This window comes from Lathyrus oleraceus, chromosome 3 (genome assembly GCF_024323335.1).
Source record: "Lathyrus oleraceus cultivar Zhongwan6 chromosome 3, CAAS_Psat_ZW6_1.0, whole genome shotgun sequence".
In the NCBI taxonomy this organism is placed as follows: Eukaryota; Viridiplantae; Streptophyta; class Magnoliopsida; order Fabales; family Fabaceae; genus Lathyrus; species Lathyrus oleraceus.
This window is the reverse complement of record NC_066581.1, coordinates 393,659,171-393,681,251: the sequence shown is the minus strand read 5'-3', so window position 1 is coordinate 393,681,251 and position 22,081 is coordinate 393,659,171. Positions and strand designations below refer to the sequence as shown.

Genomic DNA, 22,081 nt, shown 5'->3' with positions numbered 1-22,081 from the left:
TTGTGTAGTATTGAACCGAGGGGTGTACACCTCATTGGGACAATACGAAGACTCCACCTAGAGTAGATCTGTTTGGAGTTCCCATCACAATATGGCTAGCCCATCATTGCGGTGGAGGTTCTAAGCACGATCCGTGACTCTAGGGACCTCGCCTTAAACCAAGTTTTGTTTTCATAATCGGTGATTATGTAGTGTTGAGCCGAAGGGTGTACACCCTGTTCGTACAATACGAGAATCCCACTTAGATTAGATCATTTCAGAACTCCCATCACAATGTGGCCAGCCCACAATTGCGAGGAAGTTTTGAACTTGATCCGTGAGTCTAAGTTCCTTCCTTGAAAACATAACTTTAGAACCTACCCTTGGGAATTTCTTGTGATCAGACAACCTCGTACTTCTTCCTCTTATCCTGACGTACCCGACATGTGAATAATTTTGAGTCTGTATTCCTCTGTGAAAAATCATGGCAAAATTTCATGCATTTGCATATCATCAGCATGCATTGCATATCATTATCCCGGAACAAAAACTTACACCATATTCACCCTTTGTCCAGTAAACGCTGACTACTCGACACCGGCACGAGACACGTCGCAACTACAGGATGACACTTGAACAGTTGGAAGCCAACCAAGTTTCGATGAGAACCGACATCGACTCCATGCAGGCAAAGATGGATCGCTTGCTGGAAACCATGTTACTCCTGGCCCAAAAGGAGAAGGATGCTGAGACTAACGCTGAAGCCAGGAAAGTTGCTGCCGAGTTTGGATCGCCATCACTTAGCATCCCTGGAGTAACTGACCTTGATGGTAACCCTAATCAGCCTAGAGGAGGACCCATCCCTATTCCTGTTCCCATGGTCAACATGAACCCCCACGAGCATTCTGCTACATCTGCTCGACATGGATCAATGATAAGTGATGAAGATCCATACGACGCCTTCTTCATGCCACGACCTGCCAAACCTGCTGTTGGAGGTCTCCCAGACCCAGCCGTTGATAGACTCCATGCTTTGGAGGAAAAGTTTAAGTCCTTGGAGGTTCACACTACTCCCGGTTTGGACGCTGTTGATATGTGCTTGGTGCCAGGCCTTGTGATTCCACAAAAATTCAAAGTCCCAGACTTTGACAAGTACAAAGGGATCAGCTGCCCAAGAACACACCTCAGAGCCTACTGCCGCAAGATGGCAGCCCACATCAGTAATGATCAACTCCTGATTCATTACTTCCAAGATAGTCTCAGTGGGGCATCCTTGGAGTGGTACATGCAACTAGAGAGAGGTCAGGTCCAATCTTGGAGAGATCTCGCTGAAGCCTTCCTTAGGCATTACCAGTACAATACTGATCTACCACCCAATCGCACACAGCTGCAAGACATGACTCAACGCAACAACGAGTCATTTAAGGAATACGCACAGCGGTGGAGAGAGCTTGCAGCTCGTGTCTAACCTCCTCTCCTTGACAAAGAACTGATTGACATGTTTATGGGAACTCTGCAAACCCAGTACATGGAGAAAATGGTAGGATCCAGCTTCCCAACTTTTGCTGAGGTCGTCTCCGTGGGAGAACGAATTGAAAGCCAGATCAAGAAAGGAAAGCTACCTTGTGCTGCTAACGCTTCAAGTGGGATGAAGAAACCTTATCCCAACCTCCCAAAGAAGCTAGAAGGGCAGACCAATGCCATAATGGGAGGAGGAGGATACAAGGCACCTCCGTATGCTCATACGCCTTACGATCAGGTTGCCGCTGTCATCCCGACACCGTATCAGCCACCATATCAGCAACCACATCAGCAACAATATCAACAACCTTATCAATAGCCGGCCTACCAGCAGCCGCATCAAAATCAACAGCAACGTGCTCAACCACGTCCACCTAACCAACAGAGGGCAAGAAGGCCAGAAAGACATTTCGATCCTTTGCCAGTGTCATACAGCAAGATCCTCCCATACCTGCTAAAGGATGGATCGGTCGTTCTGAAGGAGATAACACCTGCAACTCCACCATATCCTCCAGGCTATGACGCCAATGCTCACTGTGAGTATCACATGGGTGCTCCAGGGCACACAATAGAGAACTGTAAGGCTTTCAAGCACAAGGTTCAAGATTTGATTGACAGTAAAGCACTTACATTCACGCCAGTGAGGCCAAACGTTGCAACGAACCCCATGTCGGCGCATGCAGAATCGAGTGAACCTCGAAGATAAAGCTTCTCACCGGCCTGAAAAAACAGAGCAATTCCAACAAAGAGTCGAGAAACGAAGTCCCTGTTTCTTCGAATGAAGGCGATCATGATGCCATTTTTGCCATTTTTCATTCTTGTAATTTGTTCTTGTTTGTTTAAGTACTGTATGCTTTGAACATTGTTATTTGTATGTGGTCTTATTAATGGGATGATTATGCATGCTTTGAATCAATCTTTCATATTCACTCATCTATCACATTTGCAAATCACAAACACATACTTTTACACTTCACCTTCTTCATCACAATATTGTTAGTAAATGTTGGAAGGAGGATGACGAAAACAAAATACTCATAATTGCTGATCATATGCTTTCGGATAAAATCCTGCTAATGATGTACAGGCATTGTTTCAAATCCCCAAACACTGGAGAGATAAGGAGTTAATCCCTAGTCAACCACTTCGAGCCTAGAAGTAGGAGTTTCTTTCGGATCTACAAACCCTTATGCTTAACCTGGGGCAGGGTAGTGTTCAGTTGATTTGACTACACTTTCGAATTATAAGATGAAATATCCCATACGAGGATCAACTACATGCCATTCTTCGCACACATCCTAAAGTGTCGAAGGAACCCTGAAAAATCCAAATTTCATGTTGGTTGTTCTTCAATGACCAATGACTTGGCAGTCACAATTTCAAAAAAGGAAAAAATCAAAGAAAGAGCCCGCTAAGTCCAACACCCTGAAAGGAGACTTAGGCAAAAACAGGGGCAATCCCGATGGATTAAAGCTTCAAACAAAGCGGTCCATGCAAAAGTTAGGGACCAAAACAAAAAATCGAAAGAGACAATGGAAGTCTCCAACAAAAAAAAACGAGATTCAGTGACCACCATACCAAAATCAAAGGGTCACCGACATCAAAAAAAAACCGAAATAAGGTGGCTGTCATTCCAAGAGACCTTGAATCACCATCTTTATCCTTACACATGCAAAAGACGAATGTGTGTGAATTAACTGAACATAGGATTGGAGATCATCATGAAGAAGGGGTGGGTTTAAATAAACTTTGAGCCTTATATCCTTTCGTTTCAATAACCATGAACCCAGCCACGTTACAACCCTCAAAAGACCTAATTGAAGTAAGGTTTGTTCTGAAAGCATACGATAGCAAAGTTTGAGTAAACTGACTCCTAGAGATTTGCTAATATTCCCTTCTCACTACATCTTTCACACACTAGCTAAAATCAGCACCGCGTTTGGACTCGTGATCCACTCGCCACACACTACCACAACACTCCAAATGAATGATTGTTTTTCAAAACTTGCATAACTGTTGCATTAAAATCACCATTTCTTGAATAACAATTCTTAATTGTCAGTCAGTACTTGACATCGAGTAAATTCCAACAAGGGGCAATTCAAGGGGCACTTGATCATTGGTGCTAACACGAATCAAGACCACCCTATGAATCAGGGGCATGGCATCTTTTGATCATGTTGACATAAGAAGCAGTCAGCATAGGACAAATCTCCAAGCATCGGTTGATCAAGGAGGAAAAAATACTTCAATACTCAGCCCTAGGGGCAGGTCCCCCAAGGCTAATCAGGGGCAGACCATAGCCAGATTTGGACATCAGAAAACAAACTCAGACCATGTCATGGGATAATCACTCCTAAGGTTTCCTTTCAAGGAGAATTCTTTTGAACACCCTACAGTCAGGGGCAAGACAAGTTGCAAGGGGCAAGACAAGTTGCAAGGGGCAGATTCCCTTCATATCTTCAAGTCAGTCAAGCAGATTGCATCAGACACTAGTAACTGTTTGAATTCACAACCAAAACATCGAAAGTTCATACCAGTACAATGTCACATCTTGACAAGAATCCTTAAGGCACGTCTAAAGCACAACCAATATGCGTTGATCACGTCGCTATGCTCAGTTACAGGCTGGCCAGACATCTCAGAAGAAGAAATCGAGATCTTCTCAACGACAAATACACAACATATCAGCAAGAGATCAAACTTGGGGCACCAAGCGTATCTGCATCTATTGCGTGTTCATCACCTCATCAACTACCGAGTGTCGGGAAGTCAGATCCGTTCACCAATCAACAATCCAAGTTACAGTGACAATTACCAAAGAAACCAAAGCCCACCTTGCTGGCACCCACACAAAAACAAATACAACCCGCATTGGTTTCCAGAAAACACATTGCCTTTGAGAAAGGGGGGCCAATCCCAAACAAGCCAATCATCCAATGCATTCAAACATGCATCACATGCATCATATGCATCAACTCATTGCATAACGCATATATATCATTCATGTACATAGCACAAATCATAATCCAAGGTCTAGTCGTAGGCATCTAGGCCAACCCTCAGTCGAGTCGCTGTCACTTTCTCTGAGTGAGTTCCTACCCTGCTATCGGGAGTTCCCCATTGAGTTACATCCTTCAACCTTTTGTTGATAAGATGTTATCCTCAGTCTAGTCAAACAATGTTTCTCCAAACACTTACCTTGTTTCACGTTGAGCATCCCTCAATGAGTCGTTTCTTGTAACCTTTTGTTGATAGAAACTACATTTCCCCAAAGAATTTTGTTCTGCAACCTTTTGTTGTCATTACCCCAAGCAAGTCTTACCCAAGCAATGTTCCAACACTACCCAGCAAATCAGGTTTACTGAACTTTGACAGTAGCCTTATTTTTCCAATATTTTTTCTCACTATCATCCTTTTGGTGAAAGTCCATTGAGGAATAATATTAATCATCACCCTGTTTACGATCACCGTTATCCTTTTGGTATTGGTAAATCATTGACATTTGTGATCTTACTGTCATCCTTTTGGTGTCGAAGATCCTTGAAGTTTTGGTTCAACCTTCATCCTTTTGGTGAATGGTGACCTCTGCAATTATTACACCCCACTGTCATCCTTTTGGTGTCAGCAATATTTGAAGTTATTATAACTTATTATCATCCTTTTGGTGGTAACAAGTTTTGAAGTTATGATCTCACCTTCATCCTTTTGGTGATGGTGATTGTTGATTCATTATCATCCTTTTGGTGATAATGAGTTATGTTATTTGTAGTACCTTCATCCTTTTGGTGATGGTGACTATTGACTTATTATCATCCTTTTGGTGATAACAAGTTTTGTTGATTGGTCTTACCTTCATCCTTTTGGTGACGGTGACCATGTGAGTTATGGGCTCATTATCATCCTTTTGGTGATAACGAGTTTTGTTTTGATCTTACCCTCATCCTTTTGGTGATGGCGATCATTGAGTCTGTTTCAGCTTATTATCATCCTTTTGGTGATAACAAGTTTTGAAGTTCTGTCCTTATTATCATCCTTTTGGTGATAACAAGTTCGGTTTGTGTGATCTCACTGTCATCCTTTTAGTGTCAGTGATATTTAAGGTTATTGACTTATTATCATCCTTTTGGTGGTAACAAGTTTTGTCGTTTGACGATACCTTCATCCTTTTGGTGATGGTGATTGTTGACTTCTTATCATCCTTTTGGTGATAACAAGTTTGTGTCTTGATCTTACCTTCATCCTTTTGGTGATGGTGATCAATTGCGTGTGTGCTTCTTATCATCCTTTTGGTGATAACAAGTTTGTGTCTTGATCCTACCTTCATCCTTTTGGTGATGGTGATCAATTGCGTGTGTGCTTCTTATCATCCTTTTGGTGATAACAAGTTTGTCTTGATCTTACCTTCATCCTTTTGGTGATGGTGATCAATTGCGTGAGTGCTTATTATCATCCTTTTGGTGGTAACAAGTTGTGTCTTTTAACAATACCTTCATCCTTTTGGTGATAGTGATTGTTGACTTATTATCATCCTTTTGGTGATAACAAGTTTGTGTTTTGATCCTACCTTCATCCTTTTGGTGATGGTGGTCAATTGTGTTGTGTGCTTATTATCATCCTTTTGGTGGTAACAAGTTTTGTTTTTAATTATACCTTCATCCTTTTGGTGATGGTGATTGTTTTGACTTATTATCATCCTTTTGGTGATAACAAGTTTGTTGTGTGACTATGCCTTCATCCTTTTGGTGATGGTGATCATTGGGTTTTCGACTTATTATCATCCTTTTGGTGATAACAAGTCTTGTTGTCGGATCTTACCTTCATCCTTTTGGTGACAGGTGATCTTTGAAGTTGATGGTTCAACTATCATCCTTTTGGTGATAGCCTTGATGCTATACTCTTAGTAATGGGAAACTTTACCAGAATGACTATCATCTGTTGGTGACAAACATCATCCTTTTGGTGATGAGAATCTTTGGTTTGTGTCTAGCTTTCATCCTTTTGGTGATAGCGAGATTTGTCGTTGATCTTACCATCATCCTTTTGGTGATAGTGATCTTTGTTGTATCCACTATAACAATTATCCTCTTGGTGACTACTTTTGAAGCTTGGATCTTTCCATCATCCTTTTGGTGATGACAATCATGACAATCATGGTGAATTATTGTCATCCTTTGGGTGATAGCAAGTCCTACTGTCATTCTTTTGGTGTCAGAAAACCGGTCCCACCTTTGTCCTCACAGCAGAAACGACCGTTGCTAGATTTGAATGTTGACTCGAGGGTTGGCATTGATTTGGCATTATACCCCTACTACCTTGGCATCCATTGCATTTTCATCTGCATCTCTCCATTGCATTCCAAAGGACAAAATTCGGATCCTTTCGTATTTAATTACCTTCCACCACGAATGTAGGATGACCGTTGTCATTCTTACCTTCTAATTCAAGATAATTAAATAGGGGCAGCTGTCGTACCCCAATTTTGTCCGGGCATATTTAAATTATCATAGAATCGATTTCATTTTTATTATAACATCATATGCATAACATGACATACATTTGCATCATGAATAATACCTGAAATGTCGGTCAGGATGAATTTATTTGAGAATACAGAAAAATCGGTTGAATCGAAGGAAAGACTGTATTTTTAATAAGTTGGTTTCTTTGCTGACAATTTTAGTGTGACTGGTTTAATTTTTTCGATTAAAATTTGTACTCGGTTTTTTCTTTATTTTTATAACTGGTCAAATATTTTGTTGGTATTTTATTAAAAAAATTAGAATAGTTTTTTTAAAAATATTAAATTAGTTGTTTTAAGTATTAGCTATTTTAAGTAGATATTAGTTTATTTAAGTAAATATTAGTTTGTTTTAAAACATTAGTTAAATAATAGTTAGTTTATTTAAAATATTATTTAGGTTTTTTTAAATATTAATTAGCTTTGCTTTAATAATTTGTTATTTAATAATGTATATATTATTAGCATTGGATTCTCTTATCTCTTTTAAAAAACAAAAAATAAATGATAAGAATCTCACTATCCCAACGTCTCTCTGCACTACAAAAACACTCTCCACTACTAACAACCTGACCCCATTCCTCTCTCTCGTACCGACATAAACGACAAAAAATAAAGGTAATAAAAGATATTCTCTCGCTCACATCTCACGCTCACACTCCATTCACTCTCTCAACTCTCACACAGAAAACCTCACTCTCGGATTCACTCATCTCTCTCACAAAAAACCATCAAACAAAACCCTTCCACACAAGTCACTCTCCCTCACCTTCACATCTCATTCTCAAATCCACAAAACCCAAGCCGAAATTCCTTCATCCGCCTTTTCGTCACCGGCGAAACCTTCCGCTCAAGCTCACGCTACCGACCCAAATCACCATTGCCGTCACAATCCATAAATCCTTCCATCACCGGCCACCAAATCGCTTCAATCGCCCTTCATCTTCCGTGAAGCCGCCACCGCCGCTTAACCTTCATTTTCCTCTTCCCATCTCCACCATCGTTCTCTACCTTTGACGGAACCTCACACGAAACCCTCCACCGCTCTCCTCCGCGATCCTTTTCCAACACCTTTAAACCCAAATCGCAACACCTAACACCTTCAAAACCGCGACGCTTACACCGATTCCACTTCCGCTACCAAGCCCAGAACTCACCTTCAACCTTCACCTGTGACGTCCATCTCACGGCTTCTTCGTCAACCACCGCCACTGTCTCCGTTCTAATCAATGGACTCGCAACTAACCTTTCACAAATTATCGGTGTTGGCTGTGGTTTAATATTTAATCTGTTTGCAAGTTTAATTTCTATTTTTGCAGAACAATTGCTCCGCCAGTTTCAGTACCAAAAGGAGGAAAGCGGAAAGCGAAGCGGAAGTATGCGAGTCAACACCAAAGTAATGGATAGACTTGGGAAATCCTCGATTGTTTCGATGTTCAAAATCCAGCAAGCAACGACCTCCTGTTGATGGTCCATTTCCGCGGAATCAATTCTACAATGTTTACGGTAATTGTTGGAATGTTTAATTTTATGCAAAATTAGACTTGGGCCATCATTGCTATTTCATTTTGTGGCCATGGATACTGTTATAAATTCATAGATTTTACACTCTTCGAATGTTCCTGTATTAAAATTCTGGGTTTATTGTTGTTGTATAAAGAACAATTCTTGTCTTAAATTCTGGGTTTGTGTTGATGTTCATCTTCAACTGAGTGGATTACTTGTTGTTCATTTTCAATTGAGCATGCCTGCTGAATTTTGTTTATTCAATGACCAGTATTTTATCACTATATACGAAGGTTATAGAGTATTATTTAGTGTTGCAAGTAGAATGGATATTGAGAGTACTGTGCCTGCTGCATTACATTTGACATTGGGCTGGTAAATGAAAATGTTGAAAATGCTTTGGAGAGATGCCAATTAGTTCTCTTTGTTTGTTCAAATCATAGTTCTATTTTAATTTTGGATTGATGAAGTTTAGAAGGTGAATGACAATTTTTGTATCATATATTATGTCAATCTTTTAGCTCATTTTTTTAGAATGGTTGTATTGTACAGAGTTGTTAAGTTAGAAGTTAGAATGGTTTCTATTTGATTTGCAATTCCTATAAATTTTGATTACGGTGAATCCGACATTTGTATGTCGTCATTCTATAAAAGTTCCAACACATCTAAAGAATACTTTTACCGCGTTATGATTTTGTGAATAACATTAATTCTTGTTATCTCACGTAAACCGGTTTAAGCACATATTTCGTTAACAAATCAATATTGGTGTTCATTTTCTTTCTCTTTTGATTCAATTAAATTAAAATCTTTAATTAGTTTAATTTTGATTAATCAAATTTAATTAACTTAATTATTTGATTTAGTTAAATAATTTGGATAATTAATTTTAATCGATTTAATCAAACTTTAATAAATTAATTTTGTTAAAAAGAACTTTGATTAACTTCTTCCAAACTTCACATTATTTCAAAATAAATTACTTCACAAATCATCTTTTCATAAATCATTTTCAATTTTATTTCAATTTCAATTCATCATCCAATACAAACCAATTTCAAAAAAAGCACAACAACAATTCTCGATCTAAACATCGAGCCCATTTTAAAACACCTTGTAAGTCGATTGCTTTTAAAGCATCGCCATCAACCTCACATAGCTTACTCTTGGGCTTCCTTACAATGAAACCTACTTGATTATTGATTAATCGAGTAGATGAAATAATACACAAAACAAAATTCACTTCCTTCATAAACATGAATTCAAACCATTTTCCAAACCAACTCAATTTCAAAATAATTTTCTCTTAAACATAAACTTGGGATGAAAAGGAGATAGGAAGCGTACGCTTCACTATTTCTCAAGCACTTGAACAATTGGCGTACGCCATATTGCGTGAGTTCTTGTCACCCGATCAAATCTTAAAACTCACAATTTCAAATCACTTTTCAAAATCAAATCTAATTTCCAAATTCAAGTCATTCAAACCATTCAACTTCTAAAAGATTTTTTCTCTTTTAAATATAACTTAGGTTGAAAAGGAGATAGGAAGCGTACGCTTCACTATTTCTCAAGCACTCGAATAATTGGCGTACGCCATATTGCGCGAGTTCTTGTCACCCGATTAAACTTCAAATCAATATATTTCAAATCATTTCTACAAATTCCAAATCCCTGTAATTCCATATTTCAGATGAAAAGAGGATAGGAGGCGTACGCCTCACTATCTTTCGATCATTCGAATAATTGGCGTACGCCACATTGCTCGAATCTTCGTCATCAAATCAAAACCTACCAATCCAAAATACAAACTATTTTCACAAATCAAATACTCACATCAAAACATATCTTTTTACAATTTAAACCTCGGATGATAAAAGAGGGGAGGCGTACGCCTCACCATCTCTCGATTATTTGGATAATTGGCGTACGCCATATTGCACAAATTATCGACTTCCGATTAAAACACGCTAAATAAACTTGGATAAGGGAATAGGTGGCGTACGCCTCATTATTCCATGAATAAGCAAGTAGGAGGCGTACGCCTCACTACCGTGCGTATTCAACATCCACAAACAAACTTTCAAAATAATTCGAAAAAAGGGAATAGAAGGCGTACGCCTTATTATTCCTCGAAAGAATTGGACGATTGGCTTACGCCACATTGCTCAATCTTTCGTCGTTCTTCAAAACATCTCAAACAAATCAAACCTAACTTCTCGCCCCCGAGCGATCGAAACCAATTAAACCCAAACACATCAATTCAACCTGTCACCCCCGCGTGACCAAAACCCTTTCAAAAGAACACTGTCAATCCTTTCTAATGCGCACAACAAACCAGTGCTTAAGCCTCCCCCGAGAGTAGACAAGCCAGCGTTTAGCCTTTAGAACGCCGACCTACACAGTCGTTCATCAAAACCAAACACACCCAAATATTCGTAGTAGCCCGAACTACGAATGCTTTGATTTCCTTATTGCACCATAAGGATACGTAGGCAGGAGATTGCTGTATCTTCGCGAGCACACTAATAAAAAACCTCCCATTTCCCCCTCCTGAGGTCTTCATCCATATCCATCATCAATTCTAATCACTCGAAGCAAGCAGATAAACAGTCAATTAACAGTCAAATAGCAAAATCAGACTAAGAGGTTCCCGTTGAGTACAACGGACGTGAGGGGTGCTAATACCTTCCCCTTGCGTAATCGACTCCCGAACCCGAATATGGTTGCGATGACCATTGTTCTTATTTCTAAAGGTTTTCTCGATATTTTCCTATTCCTTCATTGGAATGAATAAAGTTCGGTGGCGACTCTGTTTCGAACAACAATTTTTCCGCGTTCCATCGCGAGGGATCGCATCATCATTTTTTTGAGGTGCGACAGGCAGAAAATAAATAAAGTAAAGCGAGACGGAAAATAAATAAAGTAAAGCGTAGACAGAAAGTAAATAAAGTAAAGCGAGACGGAAAATAAATAAAGTAAAGCGTAGACAGAAAGTAAATAAAGTAAAGCGAGACAAGTAAGTAAATAAAATAAAGCGAGACAAGTAAATAAATAAAATAAAGCGATAAAATAAGAATCTGCTCCAAACGGAGGCTTTGATTCTGGTACAAGGAAAATAAACCTCCGACTCTGAAGATAAAGACGACAGCAACTCGAAGTGACCCAACTCAATCTCACTAAGGTGCGATAACCCCCCGATGTGACGGATTACCGCTTTTACAAATGATAAATATAGGCTTAGTGTTGTAAACTAAGTTGGATGATTTGAAAATGAAATGGAATGAACTATTTATAGAGGATTTCAGCAGCTTGCATAGACCATGGTGCCCTCCAACTTCTCCTTAGTGGGAACGTGATTTCCAAAGGTGGCGCCCGCCATATGTGTAAATGGGGAAGATCATGGGAACATGGCGGTTACCTCCTAGTAAAGGGTTGACGACTCATGGCTTCTCCTATAGCGGCAGCCATGTGCAACGCAATGTGTACAATATTTGCCAAAAAACCCTAATTTTAGGTCTTTTTGCTTCGTTTCTTCCAAAAGAGTCCGAAAGAGCTAAATATCTGAAAACAACATAAAAGAGAGCATAGTACAAACAAAATGATAATAAAGTCCTAATAAACATGTGAAATCCGAGTCAAAAACACGGTGTAATTTAGTGTGAGCAAATTCTCTCACACTTAAACCTTTGCTTGTCCTCAAGCAAAACTCTTTATAGTTTATTCAAGAAAAACAGTATCAACTAGAGTTAATTGAGGCCAAGAAGACTTATAAGTTCATTCAAACTGATCCACATAAGGATATTGTAGTGACACTTCCCGTAAATACGATCGTAGGCTTCGTTCCTATACAAACTGATCCATATTACCCAACCAAACCTAGGCCTTCTTTTCGTTTTATTAAAGTCCTTTTCATTTAGCTGCAATCACATTAAGCCCGTTATCCGTACATACTCATAGTAAAGTGACCGGTTAGTGATTATGATCTTAAGCATGGGGCTCTGGTACATAAGTTGGTGTAACCCCTTTATTTAACCCAATTTGCAGTTGTGGGGGATTGGATCGTAATCCACCCTACCAAGTTCAGCATCAGATACCTCTGAACCAACCAACAAATAGGCTTATTATTTTTTTCATTTTTCTAAGCTTGGGGCTCTGGTACATAGGTTGGTGTAACCCCTTTATTCAACCCAATTTGCAGTTGTGGGGGATTGGATCGTAATCCACCCTACCAAGTTCAGCACCAGATACCTCTGAACCCATCAACAAATAGGTTTATTATTAATTTTTCTTCTGCATGTTTCGCATATGTCTTTATTTTGATGGGTTAAATGACCGTGTGAGAGTCACCTAGCCTGGATTTTCATACGATTTGAGAACAAAGCAGGAATTTTTGTGATCATTCACTTATTTTCATCGGTGCCCTACGTAGAGCATGCTTAAGCCAGAGCTGACTGCAAGGATAAACTACTTAAGGACTTATTCAGAACAAAAATTGGGGCCACAACATATGGGGTATCGGGATCGACTCTTATAATCATGAAGCCTACGGTGTTAATACAATATCGATTTTTAGAAAAGGTTTTCCCAAGTCTTTTACATCCCGTCATGAACCAGTCCTATAGCCTGAATATTCAAGATGCATTATTTTCTTTGTTCGAATTTTTTTTTGTAAGGTTAAAGAAATGGGAGAAATACGGATACACTAAACAGATGACTCGTCAGACACATGTTATTTTATTGAAAGGAAAAGCGAACAACTAAAACACATAAAACATACTAAAAATAAAGGAAAGCGATAAAAATATCCTCCCACACTTAAACTTAACATCATCCTCAATGTTTCGATATGAGATAGGGTAGGAGTAACCTGGAAGAGAGAGAGAGAAAGAACTAGGGGTGATCACCGGTACCGTCACCGTCACCGCCCTGCCTGGGTCGACGACGTCTGCTACGAATACCAAGTCCTTCCTGCAGTTGCTGAGAGTGACCTAAGACAGACCCTTAGGTGGCCTCGATAAGTGAAAAGTGACGCTCGTTAGCCTGTCGTTGGCGATGCTGCTCGTTAGTGATCGCAAGTAAGGACTCAGTGATAGTCCAATGTGCTTGCTCACTACGCTGCTGAAAAGCTACCATAAAACTCATATTATCTATTAGTTGTTGGATTATGGTATTCAGAAGGGTGTCACGCATTTCCTCATGAGCCAGGTGCTCGCGCCACATCTCTTCGGTGATGTAAAAACCGGGAGTGGTACCTGCAAAATGATCAGAGGAAGAAGATGTAGTGTGTGCAGGTGATGCAGTAGGAATATCATGAGCGCGTGACTGGTCGCGCCGGTCATACTCATCGTCGGTCCCTTGCTCATCGTCCATAGGAATGTTAGGTGGCAAAGGACCGGTAAATGTTGGAGCATCAAGATCATACGTCCAGTTCCTTGCATGTCGCACATATGTACGCTGAGAGCAAGGTAATGCAACACTGGGTATAGCTACACCATGTATCATGAGGTGAAAACCACCTGCTCACCGCACCTTGCATAATTTCATATCTTTCAAAAACTTTAAGTTAATGGTGCGGTGAGGGAGTGGTTCCAAGGTGGCTAACTCAGTGTTGAGATTTAACGCTCTAGTAATGGAAGTAACCAAACCACCGAAAGAGATGGTTCCTCCCTTTTTAAGAATGGCAGACATATGGGCCAACATAAAAGGAACAGGATTGATCCTGCGATTAGTGAGACAACCCTGTAAAAATAGCAGTTCTCGGGCATTTACTTTGTTAGGATTCTCCCAGCCAAATATGGTGCATGCCAAAAGGTATCGAAAAATACGTGTGGTCGGGTATGAATATTAGAAGCTAAAATTCCTTCAAAGGAAGTCACGGCTATATTTGATAATCTATTCCAAAAAGTGAATGCTTCGAGTGCCCATTCAGCATCCAAGGGCGTCTCACACATGGCACCCTCACCGTAAGGCATTCCTAGCAAACCCGCTAAGGCATCGGTAGTGTACTCGTATTCCATATTAAACATTCTAAAACAAACAGTACCTACCGTGCTAGCAGTGCCAGGGTAAACAGTGTAAATTAGGGAACTTAAAAATTCCCTAGTGAGCCTATCATAGGTGGGTGCTTTACTAGCAAAAATATAGTGTAATCCTATGGTATGTAAAGCACACATATGGTATGTTGCTAAAGTGTACATGCAATTTTTGTTGTAAAGCACACATAGTGTATCAAGCATGTGGAAAACACTACGGTATGTTGCTAAAGTGTACATGCAATCTTCGTCGACATACCTAGTAGCGAGGATCTCCCGAGATTGCAATTTTTGCAAAATCTTATTTTGTCGCTCTCTGGGTTTGCCTCCACGAAGAATGATGTTGTTGAACTCCATTCCGGCCATTAATGGTGATTGTATAGAAAAATGGGTATTTATGAAAAGAAAATGAAAAATGGAGTTTTATTGGGTTTTTGGTGGAGAGATGGATGAGTGAAGTTTGGAAATGTTAATGGCTAGGAGTTGAAATGAGAAAGTTTAGATTTTTCGTGAATTTTTGTGGAGTTGGGAGAAGAAGAAAATGGGTTTGGAGAGGTTGAAGAAGGTGAATATGTTGAAAAATAAGGATTATGTCCGTTAAAGTTCCAGACATCATGGCGCCCGCCATGAAGCTTATGGCGCCCGCCATGTCTTCGAATTTGGTTGGGCCGGATTTGGTCATTGCTACTTGGGCCTCAATCTTTTTTTGTAAGGGGGGTGCACATAGGTTTCTATGAATGCTATTTTTTTTATTTAAGCTTTGACAAAACAAAATAAAATAAAACGAAATAAAATACAACAAAAATAAAATAAAACAAAATAAAACAAAATAAAATAAAATGGACATAAAAACATAATAATAATAATATATGATATATATATATATATATATATATATATATATATATATATATATATATATATATATATATATATATATATATATGTGTGTGTGTGTGTGTGTGTGTGTGTGAAGAGTTAATAATAAATCACGAGTTCAGAGATCTTAGAAAAAGCAAGCATAATGTCAAAGGAAACAATAAAAATAAGCATAAATAATAAATAACGGGAAAGTAGGAAAATCAAACGGAATTTCTTGGTTGGTGATGGCATCAATGCTCAGGGTATGGTGGAGTCTCCTCGACTTCGTACCTCGAAGCTCTGTGATCTGGCGTCGGAGGTCGGCGACCTCATCATTCAGCATATCGGTTTTAGTGTCGTGTGAGGCGACTGATACCTCGACCTGTAAAGCAACGTCAGTAAGCTCCTGGAAAAGTTGGGCTATCTCCATACGAAGCATAACCAGTTCAGACTGCATGCTCGGATTCTAGAGATTTGGATTGTTGGTGCGTACTTTGGTTCTGATAGGTGCAATTTTCGGCTCGTCTACTGTCTCTCCCTGTCCTTCTATGGCGTAGGCCCAGTTGGCCTGATCAATAACACAAGTTACCTAAGGGTCAGGAAAAGTGAAGTAATGAATAGTCTCAGCCTTTATTAATATCCTATATTGATCCGGTCGGAAAGAAGATCTCCTCATGAGGCCACGGTCCAGACAAAAGTCAATATCCATCAAGGTGTAGCTGCAGTAAGACGTCAGGTGAAATAGTCTTCTATCAAGTCCCAGAGCTGAGGCTATATGAGTCACCGTGCTTCCAACATGTATAGGGCTCACAGCGGAGCGAGCATTAAGATATAGACTCTCAATCAGGAAAGCTCCGCAATCTACTAGGTGTGACTGAGTGGTACAATACATGAAGAAGGTCTCTTTAGCACTCACATGTGTATCAGGGTCACTCTTCCCCAGGAAGGTGTGGGCAATGATCATCTGAAAGTATCTGAAAGCAGGGTTGTGAATGTTGTTGGAGATTTGGGTGGAAGGGTCAGGGCTACCTCCACACGTAATGTCACTCCAAAACTTCTCCACGTCTCGGCTCAGGAAGTAGCTCATGGGGAGCTCGGATGAAGCATTATAAGCAGTCTGAAATCCAAGTAAGTTACCGAAACGCTTGTGGTTGAAGGTGTATTCTGCCCCCAAACAACCTGAAGTTGATGTATCCACCATCACTAGCGTGACCAACATAGGGCTCGTAGGTTAGCGAGTTCAGGAACTCCAAAGTCAGGTTCCTGTAAGTCACATGCATAGCATCAATATATTCATCCCATTGTAACTTATTGCACAAATGCCTGACACTAGGCTCAATGCCAAATGCCTCTATGCAGCTCGAGTCGGGAGATCTGATGGGTAGCATTGGTCGTTGGGAAAGTGTGGCGTAGCGCTACTCTTGAACTAGGTCACGAAAGATTACTGGCATAGTGTCGCAATTTTCCATCCTGAAAAGTTAGGTTAGAAATAGAGGACACCTGAAATCGCAAATATTATAACTGTTAGTCTTCACATAGATATACATATATATATAAACAAATAAAAATGTAAATTGAAATAGTAAAAAGTAAAGGAAAAAAAATCATGAGTTGCCTCCCATGCAACGCTTGTTTAACGTCGTTAGCTTGACGATTCGAACTTTATATGTTAGAGGTAGGAACTGGAGGGTCGATCAGAGTTTGATCAGAGTATTCTGTGGGGATGTCACCTCCTCGATATGCTTCAGTCTTTGTCCATTTACCACAAACAGATTACAAGAATTGTTCCGGATTTCAACTACTCTTGATTTTAGGATTTTGGAAACCTCAAAGGGGCCTGTCCATCTTGAATGCAGCTTACCTGGAAAAAGTCGTAATCTCGAATTGAAAAGGAGAACAGAGTCGCCTATATTAAATTCCTTTTTCACAATCCTTTTTTCATGCCAAGCTTTGGTTCTTTCTTTGTATATAACAGCATTCTCGTAAGTGTTCTGGTGGAGTTCGTCCAATTTGTGGATATCAAGGATTCGCTTCTTGCCAGATGTTAGGTAATCCAAATTCAGGGTCTTGATGGCCCAATATGCCTTGTGCTTGAGTTCAAAAGGTAAGTGGCGTGACTTCCCGTAGACCAACTGGTATGGTGTAGTTCCAATAGGGGTTTTGTAAGCAGTTCTGTAAGCCCACAGTGCTTCTGTCAGCTTTTCAGACCAATCTTTTCTGGATATCGAAACAGTTTTCTCCAAGATCTGCTTAATCTCTCTCTGTTAGATACTTCCACTTGACCATTAGTCTGGGGGTGATATGGTGTTGTTACTCTGTGTTTTACTCCATATTTCCTTAAGAGCTTATCAAATATCCTGGATATAAAATGTGATCCACCATCACTTATGACAAGTCGTGGTACTCCAAATCTGGGAAAAATATTATTCTTGAACATCTTGATAACTACTCTTGTGTCGTTGGTGGGTGCGGTTATAGCTTCTATCCACTTGGACACATAGTCGACGGCTACCAAAATGTACTTGTTTCCCATCGAAGATGGAAAAGGTCCCATGAAATCAATACCCCAAACTTCAAATAGTTCTACTTCTTGGATGTTCTTCAGAGGCATTTCGTCATGTCTTGAGATGTTCCCAGCGTGCTGGCACCGGTCGCATTGGACAATATAAGCATGGACATCACGCCATAGTGTTGGCCAATAAAGACCAGCTTGAAGGATCTTAGCGTATGTCTTGGATGTGCTTGAATGTCCACCATAGGGTGAAGAGTGACAATGTTCTATGATATTTCTGTCTTCTTCTTCCGAGACGCAACGTCAAAATATGTTATCAGTTCCTCTTCTGAAAAGGAGTGGTTCGTCCCAATAGAAATGTCTTATATCTTTAAATAACTTCTTCTTCTGTTGATAGTTGAGGTCAGGTGGTATGATATCAGCGGCTAGATAGTTCACGAAATCAGCGTACCATGGTACTCTGCTAATTTCTGAAATTGTCCCAAGGTTGTCTCTATCAGGTTAAAGGGGAACAGTATCTAACTTAGCTATCAATCTGTCATAGGTGAAGTCATCATTTATAGGTAAATGGTTTGGCTTGAAATGCTCTAATCTGGAAAGATGGTCAGCAACTACGTTTTCTGTTCCTTTTTTGTCTCTAATATCTAAGTCGAATTCTTGTAGCAAAAGGATCCACCTGAGTAATCTAGGTTTTGCATCCTTTTTGCTTAGAAGGTAACGGATAGCTGCATGGTCTGTATAGACTATAATCTTAGATCCTACAAGATAAGACCTAAATTTATCGATTGCAAAAACCACAGCTAGGAGTTCCTTCTCTGTTGTTGTATAATTTAATTGAGCGGCATCTAGGGTTCTACTAGCATAATATATTACATGTAGTTTCTTATCTTTTCTTTGCCCTAAAACAACTCCTATAGCAAAATCGCTAGCATCACACATTATTTCGAAGGGTTTAGTCCAATCCGGAGGTTGTAAAATGGGTGCTGAAATTAGTGTTTGTTTTAACTTATTAAAGGCTTTGATGCATTTTTCATCGAAAATGAATTCAATGTCTTTCATCAGAAGGCCGATCAGGGGTTTTGTTATTTTAGAGAAATCCTTTATGAAGTGTCGGTAGAAACCGACATGTCCAAGAAAACTATGGACTTCTCTAACCGTCTTAGGAGGGTTGAGGTTCTCTATAACTTCTATCTTTGCTTTGTCGACCTCAATGCCTTTTTCAATTATTATATATCCTAACACTATGCCTTCTTTAACCATAAAGTGGCATTTCTCCCAGTTTAACACAAGGTTAACTTCTACGTATCTCTCTAGGATTTTCTCAAGGTTAATAAGGCAATTCTCAAAGTCGAACCCACACACCGAGAAATCGTCCATGATTACTTCCATAATTCCGTCGAGATAATCTGCGAAGAATGACATCATACAACATTGGAAAGTAGCTGGCGCATTACAGAGTCCGAACGACATTCGTCTGTAAGGAAACGTTCTGTAAGGACAAGTAAAGGTTGTTTTCTCTTGATCCTCAGGGTGTATGGGTATTTAGAAAAATCCAGAATATCCATCCAGATAACAAAAGTAAGAGTGTCTGGAAAGACGCTCAAGCAATTGATCTATGCATGGAAGGGGGAAATGGTCTTTCCTAGTTGCCTTATTTAGCTTCCTATAATCTATGCACATACGTCATCCGCCTTCTATGCGTTTAGCTACATGCTCGCCCTTCTCGTTCTGCACGACTGTGATGCCTCCCTTTTTGGGTACCACATGTACAGGACTTACCCATTTGCTATCATAGATTTGATAGATTATACCAGCCTCTAGAAGTTTAAGGACTTCCTTCTTCACCACCTCACTCATCACAGGGTTAATTCTTCTCTGATGTTCTCTGGAAGGTTTTGAATCTTCCTCTAGCGAGATCCTGTGCATACACACGGATAGGCTTATACCTTTTAAATCAGAGATGTTATACCCTAAGGAAGAGGGGTATCTTCTTAAAACATTCAGGAGTCGGTTTGTCTCGTCTTGGTTTAAGGTGGAACTAACTATTACTGGGCGGTTCATTTCTTTATCCAAAAACTCATATCTTAGGTTCTTGGGTAGTTCCTTAAGTTCTTGAGCTGGTTTTTGAGAATTTGGTGAAAGGTCTGGAGTAAGGTCCAAACATTCGTTGGTGTGAGGTTTAGTTTCCTCTAGCTCGTCATCCTTTTCATTCGGGTTTGAAAATGGTTCGATCACGGGTTCTCCTCGATCAAATTCTCTTATGCACTCATCTATGATATCGATCGCATAACATGCGTCTCCTAGGATTGGTGCCATCAGGAATTTTGAAAGAATGAACTCGGTCTTTTCATCCCCTACTTCGAAAGTTAATTTTCCTCTTTTAGAATCTATTATAGCTCCGGCTATTTATAAAAATGGTCTACCTAAAAGGATAGGGATATCTTCGTCTTCTTTGATATCCATGACCACAAAGTCTGTTGGGATATAAAGTTGACCGATCCTAACTTGGATGTCTTCTAAAATGCCTACAGGGTACTTAACAGACCTATCAGCTAATTGGAGGGACATCTTAGTTGGTTGTAATTCTCTTAAGTTTAACCTTTTACACACAGCTAAGGGCATTAAACTCACACTAGCGCCTAAGTCTAGGAAAGCTTTGTCGATCACATGACTCCCTAAAATGCAAGGTATAGAAAAACTACCAGGGTCTTTCTTCTTCTTAGAGAGTTTATCCTAGGAAATAAAGTTGCATTCCAAAGGTTTTGGATCATCAAGCCTACGCTTGTTGGTTAAGATGTCTTTGATAAATTTGGCGTAAGACGGAATTTGGGTTTTTTTTTCAGGTTCCACCGGTTCCTCTTCTTGGTTGGTTGGTATATTTTCTTTAGAAGTTTTGGACTCGCTTATTGCTGGGTTATGAGGCCCTTCGTAAGCGGTCCCACTTCGTAACGAGATAGCGTTAGCTTGCCCTCGAGGGTTTGGTTGAGGTTGTCCAGGGAATTGTCCTCCAGGTGTAGTTTGTGGGGCTTGGTTTTGTGCTACCTGTGAGATTTGGGTTTCAAGCATCTTGTTGTGAATGATTATCTGATCAACCTTGGTTCCTAATTGCGTTATCAACTTGTTTACGTGAATGTTCTGGTTTAGGAATTCTTTATTTTGTTGAGTCTGGCCCGATATAAAGCTCTCCATGATCTTCTCAAGGTTAGACTTCTGAGGCAAAACTTGCATAGGTTGATTTGGTTTTTGGGCTTGATAACCTTGTGGTATTTGAGGTGCATAATTTTGGATAGGGTTCTGGTTTTTATAGGAAACATTTGGATGATTCTTCCATCCAGGGTTGTAAGTGTTTGAAAATGGGTTACCTTGGGCGTAATTCACTTGGTCGGTGTTCAGGTCGTTCAAAAGGTTACACTCCTCCGATTCGTGTCCTTTAGATCCACAAAGTTCGCACTCTATGTGGACTACCCCTGCGGTGTTAGTGTTTGTAGACATATGTTCTATCTTAAGGGCTAAAGCGTCCACTTTCTCATGCACCATGTCCAGAGAGCTTATCTCATGTATTCCACCTCGGGTCTCCTTTTTCTCTATTGATGCCCGTTCAGTTCCCCATTGGTAATGGTTTTGGGCCATATCTTCAATTAGGTCACAAGCTTCAGGGTAAGGTTTGTTCATCAGCGCACCACCAGCGGCAACGTCGATGCTCATCTTTGTGTTATAATGGAGTCCATTGTAGAAGATATGAACGATCAGCCATTGTTCTAGGCCATGGTGTGGACAGACTCTTAATAGCTCTTTATATCTCTCCCAAGCTTCAAAAAGCGATTCTCCTTGGTTTTGAGTAAATCTAGTTATTTGGTTTCGAAGAATAACAGTCTTACTAGGGGAAAACATCTAGCAAGGAATACTCTCCTAAGATCTTCCCAAGTAGTTATTAAATTATCTGGAAGTGAATCTAACCATGAACGTGCTCTATCCCTGAGGGAGAAAGGCAATAATCTTAAACGGATCGCATCAGGTGAAGTACCGTTAGATTTAAAAGTGTCGGCCAGTTGGATAAAAACTTTTAAATGTTGATTTGGGTTCTCAGTAGCGAGACTCGCGAAATGGTTCTGTTGCACTAATTGCAACAAAGACGGTTTTAGTTTG

General features: G+C 39.9%; 1 non-coding gene across 1 annotated transcript; it reads left to right on the top strand.

The window, feature by feature from the left end:
• The first annotated feature begins 21,695 nt into the window (after positions 1-21,695).
• Positions 21,696-21,802, top strand: LOC127132932 (small nucleolar RNA R71). The gene has a single exon (XR_007806936.1). It is a non-coding gene; the product is annotated as a small nucleolar RNA R71 (small nucleolar RNA).
• Positions 21,803-22,081: the final 279 nt, after the last annotated feature.